The following is an 8,183-nucleotide window of genomic DNA, read 5'->3' as shown; positions in this document are numbered from 1 at the left end:
GTTTTATGGGATATGTTTATTTGATGTATCAAAGTTTTGTGATCAAAAGTATGTGGTGGTATATTTCAGTCCCATGTGATCGTTCATGTGTATAGCCTCTAGGATGTCTTTCCATTGACTATACATTGTATTCGGTACATTTTAGTCTGTGATCTATAATAAATTCATTTATCTTAATTGGCTACTTTGCCTCTGCTGATGGACATATGAGTCACATGTGCACCTCCTCAGTTAAGGCTTTAAAAGTAATGACATTTGGTTTCTTTTTCTTTCTGTACTTAGTGCTCGTCGGCGGGACAGTGCAAGGCGCAACTCCGACGTGGAGGCGTGGTGGATGTGCGGTGTAGGAAGCGACCTCTCTGGTTGGACGGTGTTCAGGCGCAACCCCGGCGCCCGTTGAGTACTGCCTTGGCAACAACCTCCCTCGGTGAGCTCCATCTTCCTCCTGCTCCTTTGCTTCGGCTACTGTCTGGGACATGGCCATGGCTATATTGATGTGGTGCTCGTCTGGTTGATGCTTTATGCCCTACTCATGCATCAGTTCCTGCTTGAGCTCTGTAGTTGTGGATCCTTGCAGGCTGTTATTCATGTTTAGTTGCTATCATAGGACCTCATGTGATGCTCTGGTTTACATGTGAATGCCCTGGTCCTATAGCTATGCTCCTGGATTTGCTAAATTGGTTGGTCAGTGGCGTTCGTGCTAGGGCGACGATGATTAACCGTGGCTGGAATAAGTGTGCCTTTGAGCAATCGAGGCACCTGTGGGTATCAAGTTGGATCCTCCCTCTTGTCTCTATAATCCTTACTGATCATGTGATACTTATTGTTCTGTCCTTGGATGGTCATTCTTCTTGAGTGATAACCAGGGCACCTCCACTGTATAAACAGATTGATCTGGTGATAAGAGATGACGGTGGTAGGTTATATGATCGAGGAAAGATGAATCTGAGCCCATTATGCAATCCATCCAGAAAATAGAACCGCAGGAGGCTACACGCGCTCTTAGCGATTTGGCGATTTCGCGCCGTTCTCGGCCATTGTATCACGCGTGGAAACGATTTGGGACGCCGGATTGACACCCCGTGAACAGTTCCCGCACCCCATCTTGTTTTGTTGACTCCTCTCAGAGCGCGTGTGTCTCGCTGCCATGTGGTGTTACCCGCGTGTGGGTCGTGCCTGTCAGCGATCGTGGTTTGTCTGTTCTTATGTGCGTCCCGTCGGCGTTGGCGCATTCCCAGCGCCCTGCCACTGCGTGTGGTTTCATCGCCCCGTCGAGGGCATTTTGGACTTTTCATCTTTCACCCCATGTGCGTGGTGGACGTTGGTTGGTCTGTGCGTCGATGGGGTGAGGGAGCGCGGGTCGGCTTGTCTCTTCGTGCTCCGAGTCGCCCCCTTCTTTCTGGACCTCCCCTCCTCCTCTTGTCGCCGTCCCCGCCGATGCTTGTCCTTCCCGTCGTTCTTCACATGTGATTCCTCTCGCTCATGGATCGTCCCCGTCTTTTATACCGCCTGGTTCTTAGCGTGCTCCTTGTTTCTCTGGCTGTTTTGTAGTTGGGACGGTTTCGTGGCCTGCGGGGCGATGATGATGAATCTGCTGAAATAAGCATGATGTGGGTTGTGGGCACTAAATTAGAGCCCACCCTTACCTCTCTTGCAACCTGTTTAATTCAGCTTTATGTTGGATGTTCTGCGCCTCAGATAGTCATTCTGACGAGTGATAACGAGGGCAGTTCGTTTACATTGTGATGGGTATGTCATGCAGCAAGAGATGTGAGTGTTAGGCTTGAAGATCAAAGACAAAACTGAGCCATCTTTTGCTATGTTACAGCCTACAAATACAAGAAAAAGTCATTATCTATTATTCAGTGTTATTTTTCCTTTTTCTATTCCTCTATTGTGTTGACCCCCCTCTTCTTCTCTTCATCAATGCCAAGAGCCAGTAACCACTACCGTGGGACTGGGAGCACTCAACCACAGGTACCCACCCTCTTCACCCCCATTCGTCGCATCAAATCTACCATCTTGTTAGCCATCCTCTCCCTCTTTTTCTCTCTCACACACACAGCTGAACGGTGGAAGCTTCATGTGTTGTCCAGATTCTATAGACAACTTGCAGCTTGCCTTCATGTTTTAAATTTTGATCCACCAAGAACAAGCAAGTGGTTATAGGAACTTTTATTTGTTTCTCACCTGAAAGTTATGATGTAATTCTTGAATTAATTAGCGCTCTTTCTTGATGTTACACCGTGGGACTGAAAAATGAAATAGGAACTTTTATTTGGTTCTCACCTGAAAGTTATGATGTAATTCTTGAATTAATTAGCGCTTGTTTCTTGATGTTACACTGTAGGACTGAAAAATGAAATAGTACGTGATTCATCATGTGGTCCTATATTTTTAATAATAGTTTTTTCACTGGTTCTCAACAGAAATTCTTGCCTGAATCTTGCAATGGAGATAGTGTCAATAATGGAGTTGAAGTTTTCCTCTATTGTCTATGAAGGTAAGATACGTGAAATAACAACTGTTCACTCTCCAATAACAAGCATGTGGTTATAGAGATTTTTGTTTGTTGCTCACCTGAAAGTTATATGCAACTCAGTATTTTTTAAACTAACTAGACTGTCGGACTAATAATTGAATGTCTGTTTGTTCACATGTCTGAGATTTATGGGTTCAAATTCACACAAAACTCATCTTATTGTTCCGTTGACATGCACCCTACCAAGTAGTCTTACACCACGGAGAAGACAACACAATAATTTTATTTTTATGTAATTGTTGATGTAAAACTGCTCAACTTTTTCACTACCAACAGAAGACACGGGGACGACAGTGAATCATCGAGTAATAACCAAGATCAGCCAGATGTATGAACCTGCCTCATTGTGGCTGTGCGGAGACATTGATGATGATGAGTCTCTCATATCACCATGAGTTCCACCTCGGTAAGGGGGCATGGATCGATTGATTCATAGTCGAGCCTCTCCTGCTTATCATAATTTTCATAACTGACTGAACGGATGCGTGAATATGTTGTTCCTTTTGGTAGGAGAATATTAGGCAAAGTAGTGGCTCAAACCGGCAGGATTAGGAGCTGAAGGAGTGAGTGGGTAAAGTCGATGAGTGAAAAGGCATCTTCACAAGCAGCAACTCCACCATCACATTTAGCAGCATTCGGGTAGAACCAAACAAGAACTTTATATAGATGCCTAATTTTTAATCAACCTGTACTGTGTTTATTAGAGTGTTGTGCACAGAAAAAATATTTTCCCTAAGCATACTGCTCCTTTTATCAATTGTTTATGACTACATATGGATGGATGATTAAAGGCGAGACTTCACTCGAAGAAATATAAGGGGATATTTCAGCTTTATTATTTGCTTTGCCGGCTACCTGTTATATGTGTTTTTTTCTTCTGGATTTTGAATTACCGAGTGGTCTCTAATCCACCATGAAACTTATCTTTATAAGTTGGCCTTAAGCCGATGGGCAGTATTTAGTACTGGTAAAAAAACTTTACGTTGTGATAGTCGTATGTCATTTGCACTATCAAGTATGCTGGGATGGTGAACTGTACCAGCTGGTTGCTCATGACATTTTTGTCAGCACTTGGTTCAGCTTCGTCTTGTAACTGCAAATTGTTTTTACTAGGCATTGTCCCATATGGTATAGATATGGCCGATGGCTTTAGTTCATTAAGAGATTTGCTTATATCAACACCGGTACACCAATATCCACTCACATCAATCACATTCTTTGTTTGCTGCAAATTTACGGATGCATGACTTCTCACTGGGAAGTTTATCAACCCATACACACAAAACTAGCTCAATTTCACACCATTACTGACTAATATTGAAATGTAGATTAACAACATTGCAAGTATTGGGTTATCTCTCTATTTATGTGGAGCGCAATGTTTGGACACAAAGATGAAGATGGCCGAGGAGCGACTCCACAGACGCTTCTAAGGAAAGAAATGCGGTGATTTACTAAGCAACAAGTTGATCTGTTGTGAGAGGTGCTACGCACAGGATGGACATAACAGGGGACACGGTCGGGCCCCATGTAGAGATCTTCTGCGTCTTACTTCATGCAAGTTTGATTATATGAGTGGGTTACTTTTTTGATGATATTATCATATTTGAAAGGAATGGGAAGCACAACTCCCAATATTGATGCTTATTCTTTTTTTATTTTGGTACTCCAATGAATAGACTTCCAAGCAGTTTCTTGGTCTGTCTTAGTCTATCTATCCTCAAAATTATTATTGTACTTGTATAATTTGACACTGGCGTGTATTTTGGGCATACTACTCAGTTTTTATTTTGCATCAGGAGATTTGTTTGTGCACGCTCCTGTGTATGTATTATAGTTTAGAAGAAAATATATATGTAGCTGGAAGTACAACAATAGCTAAAAACCTTGTCTTGAAGTGTCCATAAATATGAAATATTACAATATAAATTTATTTCAATACAAGATTTTTCCTTCTATGTATGCAGCGCATGACAGATTCGGAATTCTATTTTTGTATTTTCATATTTCAATATAAGATGAATTATTATCTAGATTTCCTGAAAGATAAGTTCTATATTATTATTAAATTGTTCGTTTCCAGCTGATTGTTGGCCTGTTAGGGGTTGTAAAGCATATCAGTATTCCTCACCTTTGATGTCATTTTATTTATTTTTCATTCCTTGTCATATAGGAGTACTAGATAAGGATATATTTGATCCAATTATGAAAGAAGGGGCAGGAAATAAATGGATACTTGTCGCTGTATGACTGAAACAATGTTTATACAAGTTCAATAGATTTATGAATTAAAATATTTTTTGGTTCCATGACAACGCACAAGCATTCAGCTAGGACGATGGAAGGATGATTCTTGACCCTCTCATTGACCAACGGCAACGAAAGATAAGGGGTTAAGCGTAGCGTCAAGACAATCTGGTAGATTGAATTGGATTTGATAACCAACAACAATGATAGGGACAATAATTTTAGTGTTCCGTGGCAACGCACGGGCACTAAACTAGTATACATAAGTTATCTGATTTTAAAATTTGGGTAGGTCATTTTATGATTTTTGATTCTTTTGTCAATATTCGTGTCTCCTTTTCCTTTTGTTGTTTCATGGTTTATTGGGCTGAACTTTGAACTCACCCTTATTTTCCTCGGCGGATCTTTCTTTTGGGCTTCCAGCCCGTTATCCATTGCATACTTTTTATATCCATTTTGCTTTTGCTTTATTGTTTAAGTTGATTCTCCTTTCTTATATGGATATTTTTGGGATCTTGGGCGATTGTAAATGTATACATGCAACGTAAGTATCATAGAATGTGTGTGTGTAAATTATTCTAGAGTATGAAAATTGCACTATTATATGCTTATTCTTGCATACTACATAAATGCAATTTAAGTGTAAATTTTGTACAATATGTGACATAAGATTTTTATGAATGGAAAATCAAACTTTTCTACGTAAATTTTAGTTGGCGTGAGGATGGAAAGTTTAATTTACGAGAACGGCAACTTCTTTGCAACAAAACTAACTAAGGTGGATTTTTCATGCTTGCCAACTAAACGTGTCATCCTCGGTAAACAGAAATCCCCCTGAAAATGTTTGATTGGTCATGGTAATAAATATGATATCAAATTTCTTTGTTCTTAAAAGGTAATATTAATGTCGTTACTTGAGTCTCTTTTAGTAAAAAAAGGTATTTATCTCATTCTTTCTTAATTTTGTTAATTGTGTGCAAATTTACACATTTTCTATTGTTTTCATTTTATTTTTTCTCAATGGGTAATATCAATGCTAGTAATTCATTCTTCACGAGAAAGCTTCATTATTTTGCTTTTACTTTTGATTTAAGAGTAATATCATTATCACTAATTCATTTCTTATTAAAAACTTAATTTTTGTGGGAAAATCCCTACTATTTGTTTGCATATGCTAAAAAAGTACAATTTGTGTGTAACTTACATGCAATTTTTTCACTTTTAAGTTGTTTTCACGTTCTTTCTTCTTAAAGGGTAATACCAATACCACTAATTCATTATCTACTAGATAAATTCATTTTTACTTTTTATTTTTATTTTTATTTGTTCTTGAAGGGAAATATTAATATCATTTATTCATTCTTTCATTATTATTTAAAAAAAATCAACTATTATATTCTTATTATTGCATATATAAAAAAGCGCATTTTGTCAACTTTTTTCATTTGCTTTTAATCTTAGAGGGCAATAACAATGCAACTAATTCATTATTTCTTAGTAAAATTTATTATTTTGGTTTTGATTTTATTTTCTTCTTAAAGGTAATGTCAATGTCACTATTTCATTCTTCCTTACAAAACTTCATTATTTTCATTTTGGTTCTGTTTTTATTTTATTTTGTATCTTTTTTAAGGGCTATGCCTATAATTCATTCATTCTTAGAAAACAAATATTTTGCAAAAAAATTACACTTTTTATGTTTATTCTAGCATATTATATGTGAATAACTTCTATGTGAATGTGAACAAACATAACCATTACGATGTATTCCGTGTCCAATATCAATACTTTGATCATTATATAATATTTGATGGGGGCTCACAATCATAAAATACATCCAAGATAGTATATTTGTATGTGAATCTCCTCTCCTCTATCATAATTTTGCATGTATTGTATCAATTACTAATGCCCCTAAGGCCTATGGGCTTCCCCGGGGTGGGCTGCCCCCCCCCCCCCCCCCCCGGTGAACATCTGGAACCCATTCGTCACTCCCGGTACATTCCCGGTAATGCCGAAAACTTTCCGATAATCAAATGAGGTCATCCTATATATCAATCTTTGTCTCCGGACCATTCCGGAAACCCTCGTGACGTCTGTGATCTCATCCGGGACTCCGAACAACACTCGATAACCAACCATATAACTCAAATACGCATAAAACAACGCCGAACCTTAAGTGTGCAGACCCTGCGGGTTCGAGAACTATGTAGACATGACCCGAGGGACTCCTCGGTCAATATCCAATAGCGGGACCTGGATTCCCATATTGGATCCTACATATTCTACGAAGATCTTATCGTTTGAACGTCAGTGCCAAGGATTCATATAATCCCTTATGTCATTCCCTTTGTCCTTCGGTATGTTACTTGCCCGAGATTCGATCGTCAGTATCCAAATACCTATTTAAATCTCGTTTACCGGCAAGTATATTTACTCGTTCCGTAATACAAGATCCCGTGACATACACTAAGTCACATTGCTTCCAAGGCTTGTGTGTGATGTTGTATTACCGAGTGGGCTCCGAGATACCTCTCCGTCACACGGAGTGACAAATCCCAGTCTTGATCCATACTAACTCAACGGACACCTTCGGAGATACCTGTAGAGCATATTTATAGTCACCCAGTTACGTTGTGACGTTTGATACACACAAGGTATTCCTCCGGTGCCAGTGAGTTATATGATCTCATGGTCATAGGAATAAATACTTGACACGCAGAAAAACAGTAGCAACAAAATGACACGATCAACATGCTACGTTCATTAGTTTGGGTCTAGTCCATCACATAATTCTCCTAATGATGTGATCCCGTTATCAAGTGACAACACTTTCCTATGGTCAGGAAACCTTGACCATCTTTGATCAACGAGCTAGTCAACTAGAGGCTTACTAGGGACAGTGTTTTGTCTATGTATCCACACAAGTATTGTGTTTCCAGTCAATACAATTATAGCATGGATAATAAACGATTATCGTGAACAAGGAAATATAATAATAACTAATTTATTATTGCCTCTAGGGCATATGTCCAACAGTCTCCCACTTGCACTAGAGTCAATAATCTAGTTCACATCACCATGTGATTTCAACGAATCCAACACCCATATAGTTCTGGGGTCTGATCACGTCATGCTCGTGAGAGAGGTTTTAGTCAACGGTTCTGAAACTTTCAGATCCGTGTGTTCTTTACAAATATTTATGTCATCTTATAGATGCTGCTGCTACGTGCTATTCAGAAATACTCCAAATATCTACTCTATTATACGAATCCGTTTTACTACTCGTAGTTATTCGGATTAGTGTTAAAGCTTGCATCGACGTAACCCTTTACGACGAACTCTTTCACCACCTCCATAATCGAGAAAAAAATATTCTTAGTCCATTAGTTAC

The 8,183-nt window shown here is 39.0% G+C and overlaps 1 long non-coding RNA gene across 1 annotated transcript; it reads left to right on the top strand.

Annotated features, from left to right (window-relative positions):
• The first annotated feature begins 1,927 nt into the window (after positions 1 to 1,927).
• LOC123412527 lies at positions 1,928 to 2,830 on the top strand. Its single transcript, XR_006613530.1, has 3 exons — positions 1,928 to 1,977; positions 2,430 to 2,503; positions 2,819 to 2,830. It is a non-coding gene; the product is annotated as an uncharacterized LOC123412527 (long non-coding RNA).
• The last annotated feature ends 5,353 nt before the right edge of the window (positions 2,831 to 8,183 follow it).

Source organism: Hordeum vulgare, chromosome 1H (assembly GCF_904849725.1).
Source record: "Hordeum vulgare subsp. vulgare chromosome 1H, MorexV3_pseudomolecules_assembly, whole genome shotgun sequence".
Taxonomy (NCBI): domain Eukaryota; kingdom Viridiplantae; phylum Streptophyta; class Magnoliopsida; order Poales; family Poaceae; genus Hordeum; species Hordeum vulgare.
Note: the sequence above shows the minus strand (reverse complement) of the source record. Positions and strands in the feature narration are given on the sequence as shown.